Source organism: Haliotis cracherodii, unplaced genomic scaffold (assembly GCF_022045235.1).
Source record: "Haliotis cracherodii isolate W230 unplaced genomic scaffold, xgHalCrac1.p SCAF_1, whole genome shotgun sequence".
NCBI classification, from domain to species: domain Eukaryota; kingdom Metazoa; phylum Mollusca; class Gastropoda; order Lepetellida; family Haliotidae; genus Haliotis; species Haliotis cracherodii.
In genome coordinates, this window is record NW_027266264.1 from 27,763,558 (window position 1) to 27,777,959 (window position 14,402).

A 14,402-nucleotide genomic window follows, 5' to 3' on the forward strand; every position below is an offset into this window, starting at 1 on the left:
TTTAACTTTGATAGCTCAATAACTACTCTTGTACACGGACAGGCCAATTAAATAGAAATTCTCTCATTAAGTTGGACTTGAAGTAGCAGTCAGATAATTAGTTCTTTCGAATTTGTGGGGGTAGGGGTGATTTGTCATCTTCGGATGAATCTTGTTTTGGAACGTTTTCATATTAGCTCGACTGGTCGTGCACTTATACAACATACGGACGATCAGCCTTTAGCAAGCCTTTACACATGTTTCGGTAAGAAGTATTTGTACCGATTTGGCTAATGTACAGTCCTAATGTTATGACAGATTGCCAACTACACAAAGATGTATGCTGCTAAAACTATTGTCGTTGTGTCATTTTTCTAGACGAGGGTAATTTATTTAACGGATCAAGAGAGATTAGTCGGCATCTATAATACACTAAATTCAATCTAACAATAGTTTTGCTTTATCGTAAAGTAGGTTAAATTACTTCTTTCTAGTTGTGTCCTGGGGAAGATTAATGTGAGTGAGTGAGTGAATGAGTATGGTTTTACGCCGCTTTTAGCAATATTCCAGCAATAACACGGCGGGGGACACCAGAAATGGGCTTCACACATTGTACCCATGTCGGGAATCGAACCCGGGTCCTCGGCGTGACGAGCGAACGCTTTAACCACTAGGCTACCCGACCGCCCTTGGAAGATAAATGTTGTCAGGTAAATACAGCCCCCACTTTCTAAGTGATGCACAGGTCAAGTACGATAACGATACTGAGATCCGAGGACACATCCGAGGATAAACAGCACGTGAAAACACAGGTAAAGTTACAGAGTTAGCCAAATGAGTCAATATTAAGGTAGACTGTTTGCAACCAAGGCGTTACTTGCATTCCTCGAGTACGTATTACATACAAATTCCTTGTTTTATACCAACACATATGACCGGGGCAACTCGTTAGCCACATTTGAAAGGGGCAGTCGGGTAGCCTTGTTAAAGCGTTCGCTCGTCACGCCGAAGACCCGGGTTCGATTCCCGACATTGGTACAATGTGCGAAGCCCAATTTTGTTGTTCCCCGTAGTGATATTGCTGAAATAATGCTAAAAGCAGCGTAAAACCATACTCGCTCACTCACTCACCATATTTGAATACCAATTGCGTATTGTAGGGAGAATATTTTGCTCATCTTTGAACGTTTAACATGAACTTGGCAAACCTAGGTTAATAACTAGTTTATATATGTTTCCAGCCACAAATTCAACAATCAGCCACGCGACAGACAAATCACATATATATCATAATCTGTAAACGATGACCAAGATGGTGATCGGGAATTATAACGAACATAAATATATGAGAACTATTCCTGAATTTGAGGCGATTAATCAAGTAAGTCCTGATGGGAAAACATACATACACATAAGCCTGCAATATGGCACATTAAACATACCTTACTTTAAGACTACGACTATTATGAGGGAAATGATCACATATGCTGCCGTTTCAGGGATCAACCTGGGGCGTCTCCAGAGTCTGATATTTCAGCTACACAATTCCTTTGCTATATATTTGAACACGTGTTCCTGAGACTTGCCCATAGCTGAATAGCTGCGTCCAGGGAATGCAACCGGCGGCACTAGTGTGTTGGTTGTTGGTTGGTTTGTTGTTAAACGCCGCACTCAGCAATAGTCCAGCTATATGACGGCGGTCTGTAGATAATCAAGTCTGGACCAGACAATCCAGTGATTAATATCATGAGCATCGATCCACGCAATTGGGATCGATGACATGCATGAACCAAGTCAGCGAGTCTGACCACACGATCCCGTTAGTCGCCTTTTTCGACAAGCATAGTCACCCTTAGGCACGCCAGAAACCTATGATTGTGAGTGAGTGAGTATGGTTTTACGCCGCTTTTAGCAATATTCCAGCAATATAACAGCGGGGGACACAATAAATGGGCTTCACACATTGTACCCATGTTGGGAATCGAACCCGGATCTTCGGCGTGACGAGCGAACGCTTTAACCACTAGGCTACCCGACCGCCCCCTATGATTGTGGGATCGAATCCCGGTTCGCCCGATTATGTTTCTAGGTTTGTCAGCACCATACCCGTGCTTGTGGGTTTCACCGAAGTGGTAAACGTCTGAGACCTGCATCACTTCGGGCTTTCCTCCCACATTAAGCTGACACGCCCTGATATGACTGGAATACTGTTAAAAGCGGCGTTAAACCCTACTCACTCACTCACTCACTCTGATGTGAGCGACTGTCTGGACCAATAGAGGACTGGCCTTCCATCTCGGCACTGGTTCATGATATATCTATTTTATTGGATTGCTTTACCATTTATTTTTGTATGTTGAATAAATAACTGGCCACGGAATATTTCAGAGTTTGTACCCTTAATGGGCAGTGTTGACTATTAGTGGCATTGCCACTTATGCATTAACTGTTGCGACACTAACCACCGCGCATTACAACATGAATATCTTTGCATTCCTTCAATGTAGACATTTAAATATTGCCCGCTAAAACCCAGGACATGTTATGAATTGCTTTGGGTTTCACCAAAGATGTGAGACCTGACCTCCGGACTTGCCTCCCACATCAAGCTGATGTAACTGGAATACTGTCCAAAGTTGCGTTAAACACAACTCACTCAACCACTCAAGTGCTTAGGGATATGCAGAAAAGACAATTCAAGCTGGCATCCGTTGAAGCTCAGATGTGTTTAATTTGTTTGTCAGTACCAAAGCCATGCTCGTGGTTTCGAACCATATTTTAACGCCGCACTAGTTGTATTCCAGCTATTTCAATTCGGCCTGGAAACAATCCAGCTATTATCTATGTAGCACAGGCGGCACTGTATGTCGCAGTATAGTTTTAACGCCAATCTTAGCGTGTCCTTCCTTTAAGTTCTATGTCGTATATGCATATGCTCCATTTACCACATGCTGAACTGTAGAAGACACAACAATCGTAGCATATATTCCACTTACTGTATGCTATAGTATAGAAGACACAATCGTAGCATTTATTCCAATTACCGTATGCTGTGGCATAGAAAGTACATTAATCGTAGCATTTATTCCACTAACTGTATGCTATGCATAGAAGACGCGACAATCGTAGCATTTATTCCAATTACCGTATGCTGTAGCATAGACGGTACAATCGTAGCATTTATTCCATTTATGTATAGGAGAATGTCTTCAATCTCGCAATTATTTTCGCACGTGAAGCTTGTTCAAGGCCGTTAGGCCGAGAACAAGTTTCACGTGCGAAAATAATCGCGGGTTGAGGACTTTCTCCTACTTAAAACAAAGTTCGATCAAGTTAATGTCCCAAACTAATCTTCAAGAATTTAGTGATATTCACTATACTATGCATTACTATGGGAGGGTGACCGCTCTTGTTTAACTATGGGAGGGGAACCTTTCAAGGAAAACTATGTGACGATTTAGTACCCTTACTCAAACTATTGGAGTTTTAGCAAAATGATTGCGTCTATCCAACTGTACTAAAGTTCACGTAACTTTGTTTAAATGTATGCTATACTTAAGGAGACTTCTAGATGACCGGATACACCCCTTCAAACCACCGAGAGTAGTTGCGCAGGCCTGAGCCAAGGGCCCTCCTGACCAGTTTGCTTCATCAAGCTCCAGTCTCACAGTCACCATTAACGCCGATCCCTGTGTCACCTGCTACAACCACATCAATAACTTCCACAACAGCAGCCTCCTCGTCTACATCTCAATCTACATCTACATCAACATCGTCATCAATACCCTCCATCAGCAGATGTCAACACCCATGCCGTACATCAAACTGCCACAGTTCTCAGGAACTGAGAATGCCCCAAAGTGGTCGGATGACTTTGTTTACTTTTCCAATTTTTTCTCTTATAATGATGAGAAGTGTCGACTCATGCCATTTTACCTTGAAGGTGTAGCCAAGCTGTGGTATCAAAATCTCCCTGAGGGTGACAGGCTAGATACGACTAAGGTGAAAGAAGTCTTCACCGAAAGATTTATGAAATCATCAGCCTTTGATGTCGGTTGTTACATTTGGCCCAGGAACAGGAGGAATCCATCAACACCCGGGTCGAGACAGCAACCATCCACCTGAAGCTGCTGGCATCTGTCATTGTGGCTGTAGGTGTAAATGGCCCTCGTCCCAACATCCATCAGTGGGTATATAACAAAGAGCCCATCAATCTACAGGGTGTCCGTCACCAGGCAGAGCTGGCCCAGAAATAACTGGTAAGCGTGCAGTCATCAGAGGTCAACATGATGGCTAAAGTCATCTCGAAGACTGAGGCCCCAGCTGTTGAGGCTGCCTCTCCAGCTCCCCAGGCCTCGTATCAACAGCAACAGCAACAACTGATATATCAGCCACATGAGTCCTGTCAATGCCAACGACCACAGTTGTCTATTCAACTGCCACCTCCATTCCACCAGGCCCAACAACAGCGTCGCTACAGACAGTATGAACAACATCAACAGTGACCCCACTCCACATCCCCTCCATCCCCCCAGCAAAGATGTCTTGGTTGTGGTATGTATTGCTCAAATCGTTCTTTCAAACAATCTGCTCATACTGTAACAGGGTAGGACATCATTACAATGTTTGCATGAGAGCTCCTAATTCACAGAGTAGAGCTCGTAGGCAATAGGGACTTGCGCCTGATTTGCAGTTCACTGAGGTCAGGCACAAGAAACCGTTGGTCTCACTTGGGGCACCCTTACTCAAGAACACAGTCTTTGTAAAGGTGCAGCAAGTGAAGACAAGAGCAATTGTTGACACTGGTAGTTCAATCAGCTATGTGAGTATGCGCTTCTTCCATGAAGTTGGCTACCTGGAAAAAAAACATTCGTCAGAATCCCATTAAACAGAAATAGAAGGAGTAGGTGTTGAAATTCACAAAGTGCAAGGTAGCAAATCATTAGATATCAAGATTGGCCATATGTCTGTTGCAAACCTTCCATGTCTTCTCTTCCCTCCATCACTCCCTTATTTTAGGCATGAACTTTCTGGACTTGAACAAAGCTACAGTTTGTCTTGCCTGCAAATGTCTGTATATCCATGAAAGTCTTATTTCAGTAGCTCTAGTGGAAACCAGTGCAGGATATGCTAGGTGCAGGAAGTCAGTTATAATCCCCTCTCGTCAAGTAGCTGTCCATGTCCATATGTCTCGGCTCCATTCTCCTACTTGAGACAGTAGCAGAACTGTCCAAAACCAAACTTCAAGGTGGTAGATGCCTTGTAACCAATTCCAAGAAAGCGGTATACATGAGATTATTAAATCCCAGTGACTCACCAGTACATCTAAATACCAAAAGAGATCAGAAATCTCAGAAATCGACCCATCAAGTGTATCAGTTCTCTCCAATACTCCTGACCCTGACCTTGGGTCATGTCAGGTCAATCCAGCTCCATCCCCTCACAGTACACAGGGGTCACATCAGGTCAAACCTCCCTCCTCAGGTCCCATCAACCATAGGGCACACCAGGTCAACTCTAACATATCAGATAACATCAATCATAGGTCCCGTCAGTTCAGTGCTAACTTGGGTTTCAACAATCATAGGTTTAGACAGAGCACTTCTGCACCTTTAGGTCACATTAAATCACATCACATCATATCAATGCATTATCTTCAGGCATAACCACAACTTGTCACATCAAGCCAATGCAAACATATCAGGTCACATCAACATTCATCCGAACATTCACAAAATACATCCGCATCTAGTCAGAAGTCCGACTTCCCTTCTACCGTCAAAGTGCTGAAATTCGTAAAGAATGCACTAGGTAGATCAAAGAAATGTTTGATGCTAACATTATTAGGCCATGTTCCTCTGAATGGCATTCACCAGTGGTTAACTGGATAATTCTTTTCATTTTGCGGTCGATTATCGCCGTCTCAATGCCGTCACTAAGCCCAAATGTTCCCCTTTGATTCGTTTTGAAGATGTTGTTGATGTTGTTGGAGAAAGTAATGCCAAAATATTCAGTGTTCTTGATTGTGCTAGTGGCTTCTGGCAAATTCCACTCCATCTTGACACAAAACACAATTCACCCTCATTACTCCAGATGGTGTATTTGAGTGGAATCGACTCACCTTTGGTCTTAAAAATGTTCCAATGGCATTTCAAAGTAAAATCTCAGAAGCTTTGAAAGAATGATTTGGAAGTATATTTTAATATATGTTGATGATATCATCGTATTTTCCAAATCATTTTTAGAACATTTGACCCATTTGAAGTGTGTATTTCCAAAAATCAAACAAGCAGGCCTCATTTTGAAACCAAATAAATGTAAATTTGCCGCAAAACAATTTCAGTACCTCGGTCACATTTTCAACAAAGACGGTGTGGAAGTTGACCAATCCAAAATTGAAGCTGTCAATCAAATCCCTCAGCCAAAGAATGTTCATAATGTTAGGTACTTTTTAGGCCTAGCAAGCTACTACCGGAAATTTGTCTTTTTTTTTCAGGAATAGCATCTCTACTCTATGAGCTTCTCAAGAAAGACATCCAATTCCTCTGGTCAGACAAAGCCCAACAAGCATTCACCACACTTAAGCGAAAACTAACTTCTGCTCCAGTTCTTGCTTATCCAAATCCTACTCACTCTTTCATTCTCACCACAGATGCATCTAAGACATCTATTAGGTACATTTTAGGTAAAAAAGACTCTAAAGGGTTGAGAACATGTGATTTGCTATGGTGGTAGGTCTCTGCCTCCAGCAGAACAAAATTGGGGTGTTTCACAGCTTGAATGTCTAGCAGTTTTAGAAGGTATAAGGCACTTTAGAGTTTATCTTGCAGGCAACAAATTCAGGGTATATACAGATCACAAAGCACTCACATGGCTACACAATATCAAGGAAGAAACAGGTCGTTTGGGTAGATGGTCACTCATGCTACAGGAATATGATTTTGAAATTGTACATCGTCCTGGCAAATCAAATACCAATGCAGATGCAATAAATATCCTGAACCTAAAACTCTTCCACTCACAGATGACATACCCACACCCCCACCCCCGTCTGCAACCCCCACTTATGCTCAAGTCATAGCATGTCAAAGTACACCCAAACCCTTCACATCAACATCTCACTCATCAGACCAAACTACCTCCAAACAAGAAATCACTTCTAATGTATGCTACAGTCCCCCTTCATTATATTCCAAACATATACCACTGACCACTACTGAACCAGCACCATCAGCCCCTATTCCTGAAGATCCAGTCTCCTTAGAAATTGACTTGGTGTACACCAATGAATCAATGACAACTTGCCAAGCCATCCTGTCTGCCTCCACTGATTTTGATGATGAACATGTTGATTCTAAGCTGTATAACTCCCTGACCTCAGGCCAATCATTGACTATCTTCAGAAAGGTGAAATTCCAAACAGTTACACAGATTCTCAGGTCAAAGGTCTTCGAGGCCGTGCACAAGAGTTTGAAATGTTGGATGGTATTCTGTATCACTTTCACCAGGCAAAGAACAAGGGCACCAAAATATTCGCCCTCCTTCTATGAGACAGGTTGTTGTTCCTTTGATTCTCCACAAAGATCTCCTCTACTCCTATCACGATTCCAAAGTAGGTGGCTGCCATCTTGGTAGAGATTCAACTAGACAGGTTCTTCTTGCTAAGTACTATTGGCCTGTCATGTATCAGGACATTGAAAACTACATCAAGTCTTGTGATATCTGTCAAAGATCAAAACGTCAGACAAATGTCAAACCTGCTCCTATGGTTCCTATGCCAATTGAGGACACCTTCTCCCGTATGCATATTGATATTTTAGGTCCCTTACCTGAAACCAAAGATGGCAACAAATATGTTTTGCTTAAGATGACTCTTTCACTCGTTGGACTGAGGGTTTTCCAATGCGTTCTCAAGATGCTTATGAGGTTGCCAAAATTCTCTTCAATGAAGTTATTACTCGTTATGGTGCCCCATGTACCCTTCTTTCTGACAGAGGTTGTCAGTTCACTTCAAAGCTTGTAAACACACTTTGTGAGCTGCTTGACATCAAGCACCAGTATACATCAAGCTACCATCCCTGCACCAATGGTATGTGTGAGCACCGCAACAGCACCATAGAGCAAGCTCTCACAGCCTACATAAAGGCTGACCAATCCAATTGGGCAGAACTCATTCCCTGTGTCATGATGGCTATGCGTTCAACACCATGTCACTCCACTGGCTATTCTCCTCACTATCTTCTCTTGGGTAAAGAAATTCATCTTCATATTGACACTGCCTTACTTCCAAAACCCACCATAGGTAAAACTGCTGAAAGCCATCTCCTCACCCTGTTGGAAAATCTTAAAGTACTCATATCAATATTTTCGGACTACTTATCAATTATTATTCAACTTATGTGGACATCACTTGGTCAAACTACTAAGGAAAGCCTTAATTCCTATTCTCGGCGCACAAACTCAAATTTTCTCATCAAACTGATAATTGAACATGGAGTAAATTTGTGACCATTCAAGGTGTTTAGAGTATATAGAGTATATATACTGTCGAGAAATCCCCAATAAAGGAGTTGACCATAGACACTTTGTTTGGTTTCTTTGAAGGTAAGTCATGTTCACTTTACTATTTCTCTAAATTTATAAGTTAAATTGTTTTATAATTTGTATCATATATTGAGCAATATTATCAGCTGTAAAGGTATTTAATCTTATGTGACTGACCTTGTATAAGGGCAAATATATAAAGTGGGTTGTATCTATTTGACGGAATTATCTGTCAAATGTACGTTACAAAACGTAGACAAAACTATCGTTTAAGTATTAACTCCATGGTATAACATTTATTGAATATCAAACATGTTCCGAGTCAGAAATAAGGTGGGAACAATCGGGTGTCGTGGTAGCAAGCTGTGTATTTTATCTGCATGTTAATATTTTAGTGTGATTCAGTTATATTGTATATGTGAAAACGTCGTGTAAATGCAGACGAACTCACTTTGATCAAACTTTTTATATCACACGAGGTATGTACATTATCTTTTAATGTAAGGATTCTATCATGAACCATACATTGCATGTATTACTTGTTCATAAACAGAATTCAGAATGCTTTAAAAATTGTTTATAAGATTAAACGTTAATTATTATAGCTAATATATATGATGTATTTGCATCCCACATATGTATGCTAATAGCACAACTAAGCCAGAGCTAAAACCAGTTATAATATACATGTAATCATTTAGATTTTCTGTTAGCGATGTACAAATAAGATGGGTAACTCTCTTGTACTTGTAACACAGGTTCAGGAAACATGTCGACATTATGAGCAATGTCTAAAATATCCATATATCCATATATTGTACCTTTCAGTTATGGGAATGGACATTTGTTAATTGGCCCGTTGTATGTGGATGCTATCTGATATAGTTTGTTTGCTGCGGTAGTTTAGATAAATTATAGATATGGCCTATAACATATACCAGCATAAAACAAATGCTCAGAAGTTACAGCCAACACATGTTGTTATTTATATTTAAATCTTCGTACATTTGATACCGATATTGAGTTTAACTAGGTTTATGCGTGTGCCTTATGGCAGTGCCATTTAACAAGGCGTAATCATAAATAGGAGTGGCTGAAAATACATGTCACATAAGATTATGTAAGCTTTCTTTTTAGGTATCTTTGTAGACTGACTTTTGTATTGTTATTTGTAATTGGTTGTTTTATCACTTAGCTCACGGTACGTTTGTTTATCATGAAACTTACACTCTTATGTAAAATCATTGTTTAATATCACACACGGTTGTGATAACTGCTTCTTTTGTGAAAACTGTAAATGTTCTAGATGATTTTGTACTTTATATGCAAAAAAATGTAAACAGACTGTCGAGAAATTCCCAATAAAGGAGTTGGCCATAGACACTTCTTTGAAGGTGGTGCCCGATCCCGAGCGAATTCCCCAAGACTAATTTTAGATATTGTGACGGTTTGAATACGAAAGTGTCAAATCACCATACAACTATCGTAGCATTTATTCCATTTATTGTATACTGTACTTAAGGAGACACAACAATCGTAGCATTTATTCAATGTATGCTATATATAGAAGACACGACAATCGTAGCATTTATTCCATTTACTGAATGCTATTGTATAGAAGACACGGCAATCGTAGCATTTATTCCATTTACTGTATGCTATAGCATAGAAGACAGCAAGCATAGCATTTATTCCATTTATCGTATGCTATTGCATAGAAGATACAGCAATCGTAGCATTTATTCCATTTATCGTATGCTATAGCATAGAAGACACACCAATCGTAGCATTTATTCCATTTACCTTATGCTATTGTTTAGAAGACACAAGAATCTTAACATTTTCTTCCACGCCAACCTTCGCATCTTGTCAATCGTGTGTGTAAGTTGTTATTTAGGAGACAGTAAATCCCGTCTGACCCACGTGTATGTTATTGTTAGGGGAGACGCAATAATCGCAATGTGGAAATTTCTCTGTGAAATGGTAAAGGACATATATACCTTAGGCTGGTAAACGAACGTAAAGTTATTTTGTTTGGTTTGGTATAATATTAAATCAGACAGACAGACAGAAGTTTATTCAATATTTTAGGCCATATGACCTATAGTACAGTAGTGTTGTTTTTTTGTATCAACATTGTACAGTCACGTGTAGGTAATAATAAGTTTACATAAAAAATTAACGTCTAATTTCAAAAATCTTCTTCAGGAATATTGACAGAGATGATAATGTATTTGCATTGCAGGAGTTCAACAAATTTCTCATCAGTTGTTCATCTTTGTACATAGTTGAAATCATAGGGAGGTATCTATTTCTAAGAAACTGATAATATTTACAAATGAGAAGTACATGAAACTCATCCTCAACATTGCCTTCATTACAATAACGGCATAAACTACTTTCTTTATCTTGTACATTTTTCTTTCTGAGTTTGTTAACATTAAAATTATGTAATGATATACGTAATTTACACAAAGATCTTCTCAAAGTTCTATCCTGAAGTACAGATACATATTTTTCAGGAACAAGTAAAGATTTTATATTCGTATAATGGCATAAAAACCTTGAGGATGATATTTGACAGTGCCAATCTTGTGAAAATATATCAACTAATCTTTCCTTAAGCATGAAGATACATAGTTTATCACTTCCAACATCTTGAGATATCCATGCAAGAGAAAAACCAGACATACAAAGAATATTTCTGATATCAGACACCCATAAACAATATTTACCCTATAATATTAAATCAATAAGCGTTATGATATACTAACATTGTGTCATTTCAGATACATAGATATGGTCTCTTTAATACTACTGCTAAAATAATATTTTGAGACTTTCCCTGACTCGAGTTGACCTAAAAGGGTGGAGATCTGTTGTTTGTAACCCACATTCCGTGCTGGGTTAGGTCAACTCACTGTCCACGAATTAGGTCATGCCTTACGAGGTTTATTATGGTAATGAAACAAATGAACATTTAACCAAACAATTTAAAACCTAAACACGACAACACGGGGTTTTTTTGGTGTGTGTCGTGAAATATGTGTGTTATCAATACTGTCACCCCAACTACGGTTATAACGAACTCAAAGGGATCACTAATTTTAGTTCGTTATAACCGTAGTTCGTTATAAGCATACATATAGCATATATACAAGAAATGACCGGGGCTAAAAGATGAGTTCGTTATATCCGTCAGTTGGTTATAAGCGTGCTCGTTAGAAAACGTAGTTTACTGTACTGAGAAAGTACAGTCACCAGGTCAAGATCGGACGATTTGTGTAAAGGATTGTGTCGTGATTAATGCCGTTATTTAAATTGTAATATGCAACACTTTTAAAAAACCGAACGCCACTATATGTCAGGTCGGCACATGCAAGGCATTGTTATCTACTTAACACGTCATGCCCGTTAAAGGACATCAACCATGCCCGTTACACGACATCAACGTGATTAACAGTCGCGAGCCTCCACGCGCATACATATCACGATTGTTCTATTAAACATATACGCACCACAATCGATAATTATTATATTGATATCAAATAAATACATGATAGAGCATATATACAACATTAATATTATCATACATAGAACAATAATACTCACGTCAGTGTGTGGTTGACAACCCCCAATCGAATTAGTGTTGAAGTGATCTTGGGTGTTTTGGATGTTCTTCTCTGGTATGAGTCAAGTCTCACTGTGGTTGGATGCAACACCTGTGCTGTATGTCATCTACGGGTCCTATGATAGATGACCAAAGAGAAACGAGCTACTCGCGCAGTCCTTCTACACAGCAAGCGTGGCCTATGTGGGTCATGGGCTCTGTCTTAAAGGTACAATCGTCACCACTCGACTTTTCCGTAAAGAGACTCGTCCCCATATCGATCAATATTATGTGGGAAAATATGACCAACCACTCAGAATGCGCGTAAGGATTAAGGTTCTTTGATACAATATATCTAGAGCACATAAATCAACTATCGTAAATCAATCAATTAATATGTGACCATTTAAATAAAAGCGATCAAACTGTTTCCATATTTATAAGAAATCTCGATTCGAGACGATTTACGAGGCCGACTATGTTATGAACATTTGTTTACGAAATACTATCACATAGTGATGACACCAGGTGTTCGCGAAAAGGTGAGCGTATCCCATCCCACCCGGAATGTATCCTGTCCCTGTGGAACCCGTCACAAACCCAATTGTTCACCTGTTTACCTGGGTGAGTTGAGGTGAAATTGGGTTTAACGTCGCGTCCAAGATTATTGCGTCTTATATAGCGACGTGCATGCACGTGTGTGTGTGTGTGTGTGTGTGTGTGTGTGTGTGTGTGTGTGTGTGTGTGTGTGTGTGTCTCCTTGTAGTAGACCGGACTGATGCCGATTTATAGTGCGAGCCCACTGAGATACCATGCCGCAGGTTAACATGAATACCCTACTCAGACACAGTATACTGACTCCGAGTCGACCAGTCCTTGCTTTAGCCCCTTAATGCCAAGCGTCAGACAGGGTAACAACAAGTACCATGACGCGGCCGGGTATCGAACCCCGGACCTTCCGCTCTCCGGGCGGACGCTCTACCACTAGACCACAGAGGCGGTCGTTTAAACATGGGAACATATGGTAAAAGTCAACTGGGAATTACATCGAACATCATTTAGAATTGATGCATCAAATTTGGAAATGTCCTCCACATGTTCTCCACGTGGAAATTTGTGAGAAATGTATGTCGTCATTTCGACATCACAAAGTACATGGATAGCAAAATTGTGTCGCAGGCATTGTAGTTGTTTATACATATTATGTCATTCACGGCAAGAGGTTAAGATGCCCACACGAGCGTTATTCCTCTGAGTTTGTTTCTGTCGATCTGTTAGATTTTACAAACTTTATTCAGATTAACATCCACTTTGATATGTACAAAGAGGTTATGACTATTTTTGAATAACTGGCATAGCCACCAGCTTATTTACATTGTTCCCTTGTGGGGAATCGACCCGGGCTTTTTTCGGCTTGACGAGCGTCCGTTTTATATACAGGGCTACTAAACCGTCCCAGTGATCAGCAGAGCACCCTTGTGACTCTCTCATACCATGTTGTAAATGAGGCGGCCATGACAGGTGCCCGTTGTTGAGATACCAAAGTTATACTGTAATATCGCCATAATCGGCGCCATAATCGATTTGGGTGTGAGCAGTGTGAGACAAAACAAGATACGTCAGTGTTTCCTCCAATACATTGTTTTGTAAGACAAGACAAGACAAGAAGTTTATTGTATGAAAGGCCTCCGGCCTATATACAAATACACACAATGTATACATACTTTCAACTTATATGTGCGTTCTAGGATACATTTGTATTTACAAGTTCTTGCCGAATATTGAGTGCTTGATGGAGAAATTGAGCTAAGCTGTAGATTACACAAGAAGATTGATTAGGCATAAGTGATATAAGGGATGTGGTACATTGCTGTTTAAGGTATTTAGCGGGTACAAAACGTTTTCGGACATCTTGGTAAAACTCACAGATAAAAAGTACATGAAATTCGTCCTCAACACCCATATCACATAATGGACACAAACGCATAGATTTTAACGTATTTTGACTTCTTCCGGTATTGACTCTAATATCACTCAGTCCCATACGAAAACGTGTGAATGTTGAACGAAGATTTAAATTACAAAGAACACTTAAATATTTTTCAGGCTCCAGTAAGGATTTGAATGATCTATACACATCATATCTGCTACTTGCATTTAAGTTAGACATCCATGTTTGATAAAAGGTATTTACAATTCTTTCTTTGAACATATTTACAAACATACAGGTGTTACCAACTCCTTGATAAATCCAAGCATAGCCAAAGCC

At 40.0% G+C, this 14,402-nt stretch overlaps 1 protein-coding gene and 1 pseudogene across 1 annotated transcript in view; one reads left to right on the forward strand and one right to left on the reverse strand.

The window, feature by feature from the left end:
* LOC139475384 (kynureninase-like) overlaps window positions 1-12,329 on the reverse strand; it is a 55,224-nt gene extending 42,895 nt beyond the window's left edge. The window contains exon 1 of the mRNA XM_071258612.1: window positions 12,136-12,329. The gene's annotated coding sequence lies outside the window, so the exon portion shown is untranslated. The remainder of the gene's footprint in view (window positions 1-12,135) is intronic.
* Window positions 3,551-7,529, forward strand: LOC139455080 (uncharacterized; annotated as a pseudogene).
* Window positions 12,330-14,402: the final 2,073 nt, after the last annotated feature.